The sequence below is a fragment of the Lathyrus oleraceus genome, chromosome 3, assembly GCF_024323335.1.
Source record: "Lathyrus oleraceus cultivar Zhongwan6 chromosome 3, CAAS_Psat_ZW6_1.0, whole genome shotgun sequence".
NCBI lineage: Eukaryota > Viridiplantae > Streptophyta > Magnoliopsida > Fabales > Fabaceae > Lathyrus > Lathyrus oleraceus.
In genome coordinates, this window is record NC_066581.1 from 8,724,587 (window position 1) to 8,739,310 (window position 14,724).

Genomic DNA, 14,724 nt, shown 5'->3' on the forward strand with positions numbered 1-14,724 from the left:
ATGTTTCATAAAGTCTGTTTGTACTCCAGAAAAGTTGGAATATTTGAAGTTGAAATTTGTAGCTAGAATTTCTTGTTTTAAAACAACTGACAAAGTAACAAGCCATGTGATGATGTTGTCTGATTTGGACAATGCAAGAAGTAAGAACCCTTTAAGATAAGATGATATTTTTTCTGTAGTGAGGGAAAAACCAGGAAATAGATGACCCACATATTGTAGAAGAATATATCAATGATCGCGAATAAAGCTGTTTGACAACAATTCGCTCTAATATCTAATATTCAACTGCATTTTAAAACCTTTATAGAAATTGTACCATTATCAGCTCAGGCTTGATGAATATTTCTTAAATTAGAAGCTAAAGTCGTACCTGGAAAACATTTGTATCAATCTCTCATCATAACTTTAGGATGAAACTAGCATCTTTTTTCCAAGAAATCACTAGTCTAGTAATTCATCAACAGAAACAGAGAGGAGCTGAGTTGAGTTGTTCAAAATTATGTCATTCAGATGGACAAATTTCATCCATTCCCAATAAAGGAATAAGGAAAATATTTTACAAGTTTAAAATATGCCTATTGTACAAAATGTCAATACTAGTCTATGTCAATATCTTGCAATTTTAGATTTATAGTCCGTCGAAGCGAGAAGTAATATGCAAGAAAACATCTTCTGTGCAAGAAATTGTGAGGCCACGCATTGAATGATCGTACCCAAATTCTTCCTCAGCTTAACTCAACAAGCCTTGAAATGAAGTTTGGTTCAAGTATGACATGGGGATCACAAACCGCTTCATTTCTTCTCCAACATACACGGCAAGATAACCCTTCGGCATATTCAGTACCTTTGATGATGTTCGGCTTCTTCTTAATGAAGCACATCTAATAACTGCAGGCAAATGAAAGCCCGTTTCAAATGTTTCAAAGAACAAATAAGGCTCTGAAATATTAGAAAAAAGTATCTAACTTTTGATGGTTGAGTATGCGAATGAGTTTTGATTGTTATGGATGATGATAATGCATTTATAGTGTTAAATGATGGGGTCCATGAGATGAGAGATCACATGATATCCCCTTTTGATGTGTCTCTATCAAGGACCAGTAAGTTCAATAAGAGTGTGCATATATACACCACACCTTTTCTAGATCACTCACTTGAAATCTATTTTACGGCAACTCATGTATTAGTAGACATGTGCCGTGTTCTCTTCATACTGGTAACACGGCTCAACGTCGACATATAGCAGCAAAAAATCATCTTAGGGATGACTTTTAAGCCAATTAGTGGCTACAAATCATATATGCTAGGAGGCAACAATGGAACCTGTATCAAGGGATTGGTCAGTAGTCATCCTTACCAGAAGATAGTAGTAGTACACGTTTGAATCCACAAGTAGCAGAAAACTGTATTCTTATAACTGAATTATTAGTGTCAACAATCCTATATATATAATTTTCAATAATTGCAGTCTTCCGAAGAAAAGTCTAGCAACATTGCCCTGCCAAGATATTCTATTCTAAGGTGAACTGATAAATGTTGTTTGATGATTTTTGCAGCTTATAAGAATAGTTTGTTAGCAGAACTTGATTGATAAACCTATTTTAAAATGTTGAGCAATGATTCAAAAGGAAACTATCTTTAATATATGATTAATATACTTCTAATTTTGAGAATTTTATAACAACATAGATTAAATTTTAAGAATATATATAAGCCCTTAAACAGAACCTTAAGATGTTCTTACTTTTACTATTTCAGTTAATGTTTGGCTCAACTGTGGAACCAAAGTTCATGGTTTGATCCTTGTCATTTATCCAATTGATATCAGCCACATTTTACGGTTAAATCAACAATGTGGCAGTAGTCTGTCCATACAAAGTTACAGCAGCTTCCAAGAAGATTGCATGGTTTATTGATTGGATTTCAAGTACTGATGGATATCACTTGTCTTACAAAAACAAGAACAAGATATTTGATGTGTTTAGAGCTTGTCTGAATTATATTAAGTAAGCTATCTCTTTCATAGACTAATCTTCCAAAAGGTGGGGTATGTAATCTCACATTTCGTACAGTCTTCTATGCAAAGCCTTCAAGACAGTACCATGTGATCATTAATGAGCCATGGCTCCCACTAACACCCATTCAATAACTCATTCACTATACAATTGGTTTTCAGACTATATATATATCCATCATTGGGTTTACAAGCAACACAAACCATTCATACCTTGAAGCATCAGAATTCAAGTTCACTTCTTTCTTCTACTTCTTTGAGATCATTCTATTGTCAAGAAACAAAACGAGAATGGGTTTTCACTTACCTGGTATTAGACGATCATCATCTAGCAAACAAGTGGAAGTCCCAAAAGGCTATCTTGCGGTGTATGTCGGAGAGAAAGCAAGGAGGTTCTTGATTCCAATATCATTCTTGAACGAGCCTTTATTTCAAGAATTGCTTATCCAAGCTGAAGAGGAATACGGTTACTGTCATCCAATGGGCGGTCTTACAATTCCGTGCAAGGAAGATATCTTCTTACATACAGTTTCTTGCTTGAACAACCTATAAAGAATTCATACGGCAAAAAATGCATATGAATGTTAGCATAGAACAGTCTAGATTAAGTAGCGGAGACAATTTTTGTACATCAGGAATTCCTGTCAATTTTGATGTTTCCTCTTAAGTGGGAAATATGAAATGAGAATCTAATCAAACTATATTTTTGTGAATTCATCCGTTGTTTTTTGTGAACTCATCTAATCAAACTAATATTAATTAGTACTAGAGACGTAGTTAATTAAAGACTAAAACAGAACCAAATTATACTCTGATGAATTCATCTGTTGATTTTAATCTCATCTTAAATACTTGTGTTGCATGCACAAACACAAGCCAATGAAGCCATGCCCCCAATTTAATGGATACTGTCTATTACATACTAATCAAAAGATTATCACAGTCTCCATACATTTAGTATCCTTTCTTAAATTAAAAATATATTTTTAGGAACAATTACTAGATAATAAAAAATTCAGTTCACATGTTTCTGGGGCTAATTCCATGACTTAAACAGAGTCTGAACAGAGCATATATTGGAGACACAGTTAATTAGAGCCTAAAATTGAAGATAAACCATCAAATAATAGAGTTCAGGCTTACCACTTATTGACCAAATTATGAAAAGTCTTCTATTGCTAGTTCTGTGTTCAGCTAAAATCTACACATAAAAATGGATTTCAAGTAAATAACATAATTCAAAGTTTTGCTGGACCATCAGTTGAAACCAGGTACTATGCTCTAGCTTAGCTTCCCTTCATCAGAGTTGTTGTAGTCAAACAACTTCGCCCGAACAGACAACACAAACATTTAACTGTCCTGCAACTTATCTTCATTCATTACTCTGCCTAGATGAAGAAGCAGTTGTTAGAATAGAATCATAAGGCGTGTAAAAAAACACCATAGCCACTGAAAATCGATTGAGATGCTAGCTTGTACAATGCCTGTTCATTTCTTTTCAGACATGGCATCAGACATCATATTAACAACACAGCTTAATGTTGATATGTGATCTGACAATTATGAGAAATATCAATCATACACTATTTATGAATTGCACATATTTATTATTCTTGAAGAGCCTAGTTGGAGATAATCAGACTGTGGTTCACAACAGATCACAAACTACTGTCTAGAGGTCTTTGTCAAGATTGAATAGTTGCTTAAGAATTGAGAGAGTAATTTACATGTATGTCCCACATTAAGAAGATGTGGTAACATGATGACCATTCACAAAATGAAATTAGTACACAAAACCTACTGATTTTCAAGCCATTGAAATGACATGATTCTTATGTTTCAAACATGCCTACATGTTAAAACATATCAACAGTGGTAAAAGCTCCCAGTGAGAAGTACTTTACTCGGCATGCATTTCAAGAGAAACTCTCAAAAGACGAATTATGAGCATGCATGCAATGGTACTGTAAATTACTCCATACTAGAGAGGAATGTGATTACTGTCATCCAATGGAAGGTCTACAATTCCCTGCAACGCACCAATTTTATGGAAACGGACTATTCTTACATAGTAGATATGGTAATCCAAGGCTGGTTATTCTATTGGATACGTAGTGAGGCCATACAACAAAGCTCAAAAGAAATAAATCTTTAAAGAAAAACCATAACCTATAAAAGAAATTCCATAATTGGGTTAAGTGGTAAATCTGAATTCTATTATTTGATGGGTTTAACTTCTGTATAGACTTTTTTTAATCCAGCAATTCAGCCCCAGAAACATGTGAACTGCAATTTCTTTTTTTCCATTGTCTCTTTTCAAAGTAGTAGAATGGTCTCAAAGAAGTAGTAGATGAAAAAGTGAGAACTTGAACTCTGAATTTGTTATATGTAAAACGGATAACGAGCATATATAGAATGTGGAAGTCATTCTCTTCCAAATTGAACGTGAAATGAATGTGAAATTGAATGTAGCCAGAAGTTATATGCAAGAAAACATCTTCTTGTGCAAGGAATTGTGAGGCTGACCATGGTTCAAATATGACATCGGAATCACAGACCGCTTCATTTGCTCTCCAACGTACAGTGAAAGATAACCCTTCGGCACATTCGTAACTTTTGATGAAGTCCGGGTGCTGCTAAATGATGCCTTTCTAATAGTTGAAGGTAAAGGGAAACCAATTTCAAATATTTTGAAGAACCGGCTGCATTTGTCACATAAGAAAAATGTATCTAAGTTTGACTGCTCGAGTGATTTGTGATTGTTGTGAAGGAGAACACTATATTTATAGTTTCCAACAGTTTCTTGAAATCCCTTTGGTAGAGAAATGATTTTTAAAATGATGGGGGGCATGAGATGAAAGATCACATGGTGTTGTCAAGGATCAATAAGTTCTATTAGAGTGCAAACCAATCTTCTGAATGAAAGGCTTATGTTAAACTCAATGCTAGCTTGTACAATGCCTACTCATTTCTTTTCAGACATGCATTAGACATGACACATGTTCTCTTCACATAGACAGCACAGCTTAATGTTGACAAGAGATCACATGAAACTGTCTAGAGGTCTTTCTCAAAGATTAAATGAGTGATTTCTTAAGACTCTACAGTAATTAAATTTATCTAATTGATATATCAGCCACATTTTACGGTTAGATCAACAATGTGGCCGTAGTCTGTCCATACAAAGTTGCAGCAGCATCCAAGAAGATTGCATTGTTTATTGGTTGGATATAACTTGTTTTACAAAAACAAGAACAAGACATTTGATGTGTCTAGAGCTTGTCTGAATTATATTAAGTTATCTCTAGTCTCTTTTTCATAGACTAATTTTCCAGACAGTACCATGTGATCATTAATGAGCCATGGCTCCCACTAACACCCATTCAATAACTCATTCACTATACAATTGGTTTTCAAACTCTCTCTATATATATATATCCATCATTGGGTTTACAAGCAACACAAACCATTCATACCTTGGAAGCGTCAGAATTCAAGTTCATTTCTTTCTTCTCCTACTTCTTTGAGATCATTCTATTGTCAAGAAACAAAACGAGAATGGGTTTTCACTTACCTGGTATTAGACGATCATCATCTAGCAAACAAGTGGAAGTCCCAAAAGGCTATCTTGCGGTGTATGTCGGAGAGAAAGCAAGGAGGTTCTTGATTCCAATATCATTCTTGAACGAGCCTTTATTTCAAGAATTGCTTATCCAAGCTGAAGAGGAATACGGTTACTGTCATCCAATGGGCGGTCTTACAATTCCGTGCAAGGAAGATATCTTCTTACATACAGTTTCTTGCTTGAACAACCTATAAAGAATTCATACGGCAAAAAATGCATATGAATGTTAGCATAGAACAGTCTAGATTAAGTAGCGGAGACAATTTTTGTACATCAGGAATTCCTGTCAATTTTGATGTTTCCTCTTAAGTGGGAAATATGAAATGAGAATCTAATCAAACTATATTTTTGTGAATTCATCCGTTGTTTTTTGTGAACTCATCTAATCAAACTAATATTAATTAGTACTAGAGACGTAGTTAATTAAAGACTAAAACAGAACCAAATTATACTCTGATGAATTCATCTGTTGATTTTAATCTCATCTTAAATACTTGTGTTGCATGCACAAACACAGGTCAATGAAGCCATGCCCCCAATTTAATGGAAACTGTCTATTACATACTAACCAAAAGATTATCTCAGTCTCCATACATTTAGTATCCTTTCTTAAATCAAAATATTATCACAGTCTCAAAATTACATGCATGCAGTTCATGTGTTTCAGGAGCTAATTAAACAGAGACTGAGCAGAGCATATAACAGAGCATATATTGGAGACAGTTAATTAGAGCCTCAAATTGAAGATAAACCATCAAATAATAGAGTTCAGGCTTACCACTTATTGACCAAATTATGAAAAGTCTTCTATTGCTAGTTCTCTGTTTAGCCAAAATCTACACATAAAATGGCAGTTAAACATGAATTTCGAGTAAATAACATAACTCAAAGCTTCCCTTAATCAGAGCTGTTGTGGTCAAACAACTTCGCCCGAACAGACAAAACAAACATTTAACTGTCCTGCAACTTATCTTCAGTTCATTGCTCTGCCTAGATGAAGAAGCAGTTGATAGAATAGAATCATAAGGTGTGTAAAAAAAATTAAACTTAGATACAAGGTAACTTATCTACAATTATAGTTTGGCTAAATAATTAACTAGGCCGATAAATGTAGAATAATTGGTTTGATATAATGATAACCACTGCCTTAAAAACTAGAAAATTATTACTGATTGGACTGAATTTTAATAAACAATATATTTTCTGTATTAGAATTTATAAATAGAAGCATATAGGAACCCGTTCGTTGTTGAATATAATTTCATTATGATTAGAAATAAATAATAACAAATATTTTGTTCCTGAATTTGTCATTCAGATGGACAATTCTAACCCATTCCAAAAGTAGGGAAAGGAAAAATCTATACAAATATAAAATTGTGACTGTTGTACAAAATGTCACTGCTAATCTAATGTCAGTATCTTGCAGCTCTAGATTTATAGTCCATTGAAGCGAGAAGTAATATGCAAGAAAACATCTTGCGTGCAAGGAATTGTGAGGCCGCCCATCGGATGATCATATCCGAATTCTTCCTCAGCTGCATCCAACAAGTCTTGAAATGAAGGTTGGTTCAAGTAAGACATAGGAATAACAAAGCGCTTCATTTTCTCTCCAACATACACAGCAAGATAACCTTTTGGCACATTCAAAGTTTTTGACGATGCTTGGCTACCTATAAAAGAAGCACGTCTAATAGAAGGTAATCGGAAACCCATCTTGTAATGGTTTGAAAAACAAACTGAATTTCTCAGATTTAAGAAAAGTGTATGTAAATTTGTTTGCTTGAGTGGTTTGTGATGTTGTGAAGGAAGATGGTGGTGCATATATAGTTTCCAATAGTATCTTGAAATCCATTTGATTGAGAAATTATTGTTAAAATGATGGGTCCCATGAGACAATAGATCACATGGTACTGTCTTAGATGCCTCTATCTATCAAGTATAGATAAATTCAACAAGAGTGCAAACCATAGCCACTGAAAATCAATTGATATGTGCGCAAGTTAAACTCAATGCTAGCTTGTACAATGCCTGCTCATTTCTTTTCAGACATGCATCAGACATGGCACATGTTCTCTTCCTATTAACAACACAGCTTAATGTTGATATATTTATTATTCTTGAAGAGCCTAGTTGGAGATAATCAGACTGTGGTTCACAACAGATCACAAACTACTGTCTAGAGGTCTTTGTCAAGATTGAATAATTGCTTAAGAATTGAGAGAGTAATTTACATGTATGTCCCACATTAAGAAGATGTGGTAACATGGTGACCATTCACAAAATGAAATCAGTCCACAAAACCTACTAATTTTTAAACCATTGCAATGACATGATTCTTATGTTTCAGACATGCCTACATGTTAAAACATCTCAAAAGTGGTAAAATCTCCCAGTGAGAAGTACTTTACTCAGCATGCATTTCAAGAGAAACTCTCAAAAGACGAATTATGAGCATGCATGCAATGGTACTGTAAATTACTCCATACTAGAGAGGAATGTGATTACTGTCATCCAATGGAAGGTCTACAATTCCCTGCAACGCACCAATTTTATGGAAACTGACTATTCTTACATAGTAGATATGGTAATGCAAGGCTGGTTATTCTATTGGATACGTAGTGAGACCATACAACAAAGCTCAAAAGAAATAAATCTTTAAAGAAAAACCATAACCTATAAAAGAAATTCAACTTGTTTTACACGTGACAGAATTTTGAAGCAAGTCAGTAGCATTGAAATGAAATTAAGACAAGAATCTACCAACAGTTGAAGAAGGTGGTGACCATTATCACATGAACTCTATACATAACCAAATCAGAATAAAACTGAAAGCTATGATGTTATATATATATGGTGAATTTGATGTTTTCTGAAACGAAGATCGATATGGTGAACCAAATCAGAACAATGATTTAACTATACATAACGAAAACTGAAAGCTATGTTTTCGCAAACACATAACAATGATAGAATAACCAAATCAGAACAAGAATTTAACCATACATAATACTTGGTTGAAGTAGGAGTCACCTCGTCATGAACACCACCTGCATTGAAAGAAACTCAAAATCAAAGAAAAAAGGAAAACGAAATGTAGAAAACAAAACCCTAATAATATCTGAACGGGAGAGAAAAGTCAAAAAAAAATCAGAAAACAAAACCCTAATACTTGGTTGAAATAGGAGTCACGTCGTCACGAACACCACCTGCATTGAAGAGAAAACAAAACCCTAAACTCAAAATCAAAGAGAAAAGGAAATGCAGAAAAGCAAAACCCTAACAACAATGTCTGAACGGCAGCGAAGAAGACGAGACAGGGAAAAAAATCTCAAAAAAATTTGGACCATTTCTCGATTTGTGCGTGTCATCCTTGCGCAGGGGCCATGCTAATCTTCTCTGTATCGTTCCAATTTTATCGGATGTCCCCGAAGGGACGATAGTGGTTCTCTTAACTATGGTATATAAACACTAAACAATGAAATTAGGCAGTCAATGTGGGACTAAAAGTAAGTAGTACAATTATTTCTCCTTGCTTATTATTTCTCTCTTCAATTCTGCATCTATTTTTAATTCGTTCTCTTGCCTCAACTTCACTTAATTACTAGTACTAATTAATTATACACAAAATTCTTCAAGGAGTTCAAGGTCCACCATGTATACTACTATACTTTAGTAATTTTTTTTTTTGGCTCTCCTATACAAACTTACTATTTTCTACAACTAGTAATCTATCTGCGGTAAGAAAACTAATTAATCACTTAATTATTGAATTAGCATTACTATTATTTTTATTAATTATACTTAATTATCCATTCACTAATAATTAATACTCTTTACTTATTAATTGATTAGTACTATTATAAGTTATTCTTTATTATTAGTTACTCTTTATCCATTAACAATATCCTATTAAATTATAGCAATCGTTTTTATACTCTTCAATAATAAATTTTTCTAACACTTAATAAATTATCTAATTTAACTTTAACTAATTAATTTCTAAATGCAGGTGGTTTTTAATTTTGAAATTAGTGTTTGTCCTCTAGTGGTTTAAAATTTAATTCAATACTATTATTAGTTGCTCTTTATTTATTAATTGATACTGTTCTGTTACAAATTACTATTGTTTACTCATTAATCAATTATGTTATTCTTATTATTAGTTATTCCTTTCTCATTAATCAATTAACCGTGTCTTATTAATCAATTTTTCTTAAAGTAATCGATTTAATACTCTTCATTAATAAATTCTTCTAACACTTACAGAATTATCTAATTTAAGTTTGACTAATTAATGTCTAAAAGTCTCCTACTCAAATTATTTTTTCCTACTTAATCACTCAATTAGAAAATGTATAAAAATCAAATTATACAAAAACAATTGCATGTACCTTAAAGTCGGATAAACAAAAAATAAAAACAAACTAGTGACAAGAATATGACGAAACAACAATTGGATATACGATGTAAAATCATCATAATATAATCGGAGTCTCACATTTATGTGGTTCAATGTTTAAACTAAGATGTATCTGATCAATGTGTTTTCATGTTTCATCAACAAAAGGATACTGCAACATGTGTAATCTTTTTCCATTGTCATAGTGTTGCATCATTTGATCCGGTGTTTATATTTGTGTCTAGAATCCCATATTCCTTTGTTGTTGATGTTTAATGTCTTGTATGAATTGTCCTATCATTATAACACCACAAAAAGTTAACAAAATCGTTACAGTCGGTCCCTCACGAAATAAGTCACTAACCACTACTCGAAGCTTTATATCCCTAGTCCGTCAGCGTAAGCAGGGTTAGGCGATGTATAAAACGCTAATTCTCTATGTCACAACTCGGGGACTCCTATTCATATTCAACCAATGTAAGTACAACAACCTAGGTTTAACATATAGACTAATGGTTAGTATTCCATACATGCCAAAAATCATAGAATCCAACAATATAGAAATAGGTTCATTATAACACAACTTAACCTATAGGAGATTAGCTACTCATAATGCAATTAACAATATCATAATTGATAGATGAAAATAACATATGAAATTCCTTGAAGTAATGGCCTCAAATGCTTTAAAAATCACCACTTGTGCTCTCAAAATTGTGTCTTGATCTTCCAATTTCGTAAATCTTGTGAAAGTGTAGAAAATTCCCTTTTAAAGGCATCAGAATGGACCAGAACGCGCCAGAAAAACCCAGAAACAATACCTATTGTGCGCGTGATACCTTGCATCGTATGCGATACAGCTTTAAAGACCATATCGTTTGTGCGATGGTGCATATGATTATTATAGTGGTTGCACGCTTTTGCTCCCTGTTTCACTCAAATTTTCACTAAGTCCACAATTTTCACACTTAGCTATTTCTTTCTCATTCTTCGGTCATTCTTCTTCATTTTAGCTCAACTTTCACTTGTTTTGCTCTGATTCTTCGACTAAATATATACAATGACAGACTGTCATCACAATCCCAAACTTGAATCGTTGTTTGTCCTCAAGTAACTCACCTTAATCACTCAATTTAAAATTTAAAATAGTTTGAATCGTTATTTTTTCATACTTAATCACTCAATTTGAAAATATATAAAAATTAAATTATATAAAAAGACAATTACATGTACCTTAAAGTCAGATAAACAAAAATAAAAACAAACTTGTGAAAATAATATGGCAAAATATACAATGTAAAATCATCATAGTATAATATAAGTCTCACTTTTTTGTGGTTCAACATTTAAACTAAGATGTATTCGATCATAGTATTTTCATGCTTCATCATCAAAAGGATACCGCAACACGTATAAACTTCTTCTATTATCATAGTGTTGCATCATGCCTGCTTTTTGTATTGATCTTTAGTATGATCTGAAACAAGCTCCTAAAGCTTTGTATGAAAGACTTAACAACTTTCTTCTGCATACTAGTTTTTCAAGAGGAAAAGTTGATGCAACTTTGTTCTGTAAATTATTCAATAATGATATTTTAATAGTTCAAATTTATGTTGATGACATCATATTTGCCTCTTCTAATGCTTCTCTTTGTCAAGATTTTCTAAGTCAATGCAGGTTGAATTCGAAATGAGCATGATGGACGAATTGAAATTTTTTCTGGGAATTCTAATAAAAGTTTCTTTTTTTTTTCAAATAAGTAAAAAACTCAATTTCCTTCCATGAACTATTTGGATCGATGGATTGGTTAGATCTAAAACATGAGATAATGGATGTAATCCAAAAAAATATTCATAAGTGGTTGTTAATGGCGTTGAAGTCACTAAATTCTGCCCATAGGGAACTTACATTCATCAGAGTAAGTATACAAGAGAACTTCTGAAAAACTTCAATATGGTCGAAAGGAAACCTGCCAAGACTCCAACGCATCCAATATGCATTTTAGATAAGGATGAAGAAAGTAAAAAGGTAGAGTAAAAGGTATACAGAGGTATGATTGATTCTCTCAGATACTTAACTGCTTCTAGACTTGATATCTTGTTTAGTGTATGTTTGTGTGTCGGATTCCAATCAGATCCTAGAGAATCCCACTTAACAGTTCTTAAGGGGATCTTTAGATATCTGAAAGGTACTACTAACCTTGGCTTATTTTATAAGAAATCAAAAGATTACAAGTTAGTATGTTATTGCGATGATGATTATGCTAAAGATAGACTTGAAAGATAAAGCATCAGTGGAAGTCGTCGATTTATGGGTGACAATCTAATCTCATGGTCCATCAAAAGACAATCAACAATAACACTTTCAACTGCTAAAGTTGAATACATTGCAGCTTCTGGATGCAACACTCAAATGCTTTTGATGAAAAGTCAGCTAGAAGATTTTCAAATATATGAGAATAACATCCATATACTTTGTGATAATACTTCTGCTATTTGTTTATCTAAGAATCTCATTTTGCATTCTAGAGCAAAACATATTGAGATAAAACATCATTTTATATGTGACTATGTTTATAAGGGAATTTTAAATTTTAAATTTATTGATACAGACCATCAATAGGCTGATATCTTCACAAAAACCCTTGCTGAAGATAGATTTGTTTTCAGTCTGAAAATTTTGAAAATGGACTTACGTGCATAATGAAAAAGATGTTTTTCTCAGAATGGTCAAATGAGACTCTGAAAATTGTTTTTGGTTTTGAACGTGTGAGTCTTCTGAAGTGAGAAGGTTTCATTAGTTCAAAAGTATCCAATCAAATAATCTATCTTGTGGATACTGAACAGTTTTTGAAGGAGAAAAGCGATCAAAAACACAACGGAATTTAAAAAAAAATTATCCTTTAGTGATCCTTACGAATGGGCATGATCAGTGATAGAATTGTTACCTCTTGTGGCGATTAAAATCTTTGATGCAGATATACGGAGCAATCACGAACGTTGAATGGTGACAAAGCCTCTACTCAGTCCACATGAACGAATTCCTTCAATCTCAGTGCTAGCTGCTACGAATGAAGGCTTTGAGTGAGTGAGAGAGAGAGAGAGAGAGAGAGAGAGAAACGAAATTATAACTACACAAATGCTTTTGCACAAGGGTTCTATTTATAAAACCACTTGTGTGGGTTGCAAGCTAAAAAACCCACTTAAGTGTATGTGGCCCATATCTTATAATATGCCAAAATCACTTAAGCGCGTGGTACCTTACCATATTTTGTATTCTATTTAAGTACATTGTACCTTACGATGTTCTACAATTCACTTAAGTGCATCGTACCTTACGGTGTTCCTTAGTTACTCTATCTCTCATTAATCTGTCCTTTTGTGTGTGACCCTATAGGTTTTCACGACATTGGTAATTATATTAAATCACGTATTTAACATAATAAACAGTGAGCGGTATCTAGTAACACATCACTGCTACACAAGACACGGAAATGTCATGTGATCTGAAAAATTCTTTTGTGATAATACGTATGTGTATAATTACCTTTTTGCCCTTATGTCTATATTGAACACAAGGCATAAACCGTGCCATCCTTGTCCAATTCAATATTGGGCCCTTAGACATTTATCCTGTTACGCAAGATGGGCAAATTCCATATAGGTCACTCATGTCCCTCAGCATGCTTCGTAGAGTACCCATCAATTATCTTTATGGTCATCCAGTTACGGACAACGTTTGATCAGCAATAAGGCACTCGACTCTACATCTAGGGTCCATAGTGGTTTCAGGTCGAAAGGTGGTATACACCATTATCACCATAAGAATAACTTATGACACTTAGCATAACATTCTATATAGTATTCTCATTGCGGGCCAATCCAGTATAAATATTACTCTCAATATTCATACTTATGTTTAAGACTTGATAACTCCTTATCCATGATCCATGAGATGTGATCATCAGTCTATATACATAATAGTCTTAATGCTTTAATGTTATCCCACTTCACAACAAAGCTCGACTACGGATACTTTAAGAATAATGTCCTTATGTTTAATGGGATCTCATGATTAAATCACACTTGATGCATTAAACGGACTAGCTATTCTAGGGACTTTATTAAACAAACATAATAAAGAAAAAGCCTTTATTATTAATAAATAATTTGATACAAGTACCAAAAGTATTGACCTTTAGGGCTTACACCAACAGTTTTTGCATTTAATAGTTGTCAATCAGTCTCGATTAGTGGAATAGTTTTAAAGACAATTGTCTTAGAAAACTAAATTGTTTATGATCTACTTATGTGACATGTTGGGTGAATAAACCTTGGGATTAGAGAATCTCTTGTGGAGGGTTCACCATATCCCTAGCAGATAAAAATTACAAAAAAAGAGAATCTTGCATCAGCGCATATCATATCATATCATGTCATAGGGATTCAGGATCAAAATTCGGATCTTCTTAGTATTTAACTATCTCCCACTATGATCATATGAAGAGTATCCTGCTTCATATTCTCTAGTTGAAGATACTTAAATAGGGGCAACTGTCATACCCCGATTTTGGTCCTGAAATTTTTTCATTTTTCATTTGGCACTTGGCCTAAAGTTCATTTGCATCTAAGATCCATGGAACCTTATTCCATTATTGCATTCAAATGTATTAATACATGAATA

General features: G+C 33.3%; 1 long non-coding RNA gene and 1 other non-coding gene across 9 annotated transcripts; both read right to left on the reverse strand.

Annotated features, from left to right (window-relative positions):
• Positions 1–482: 482 nt before the first annotated feature.
• On the reverse strand, positions 483–9,247 carry LOC127132082 (uncharacterized). 8 transcript variants are annotated; one of them, XR_007806575.1, is made up of 6 exons: positions 6,418–9,243; positions 5,589–5,827; positions 3,158–4,043; positions 2,322–2,560; positions 1,155–1,323; positions 483–888 (listed from the first exon to the last, which is right to left on the reverse strand). It is a non-coding gene; the product is annotated as an uncharacterized LOC127132082 (long non-coding RNA). The 8 variants fall into 8 exon arrangements; XR_007806581.1 differs by lacking the exon at positions 483–888 and having other exon boundaries at positions 895–1,323; positions 6,418–6,475; positions 8,646–9,247; XR_007806573.1 differs by lacking the exon at positions 1,155–1,323 and having other exon boundaries at positions 6,418–9,242.
• LOC127132891 (U6 spliceosomal RNA) lies at positions 8,975–9,077 on the reverse strand. The gene has a single exon (XR_007806895.1). It is a non-coding gene; the product is annotated as a U6 spliceosomal RNA (small nuclear RNA).
• Positions 9,248–14,724: the final 5,477 nt, after the last annotated feature.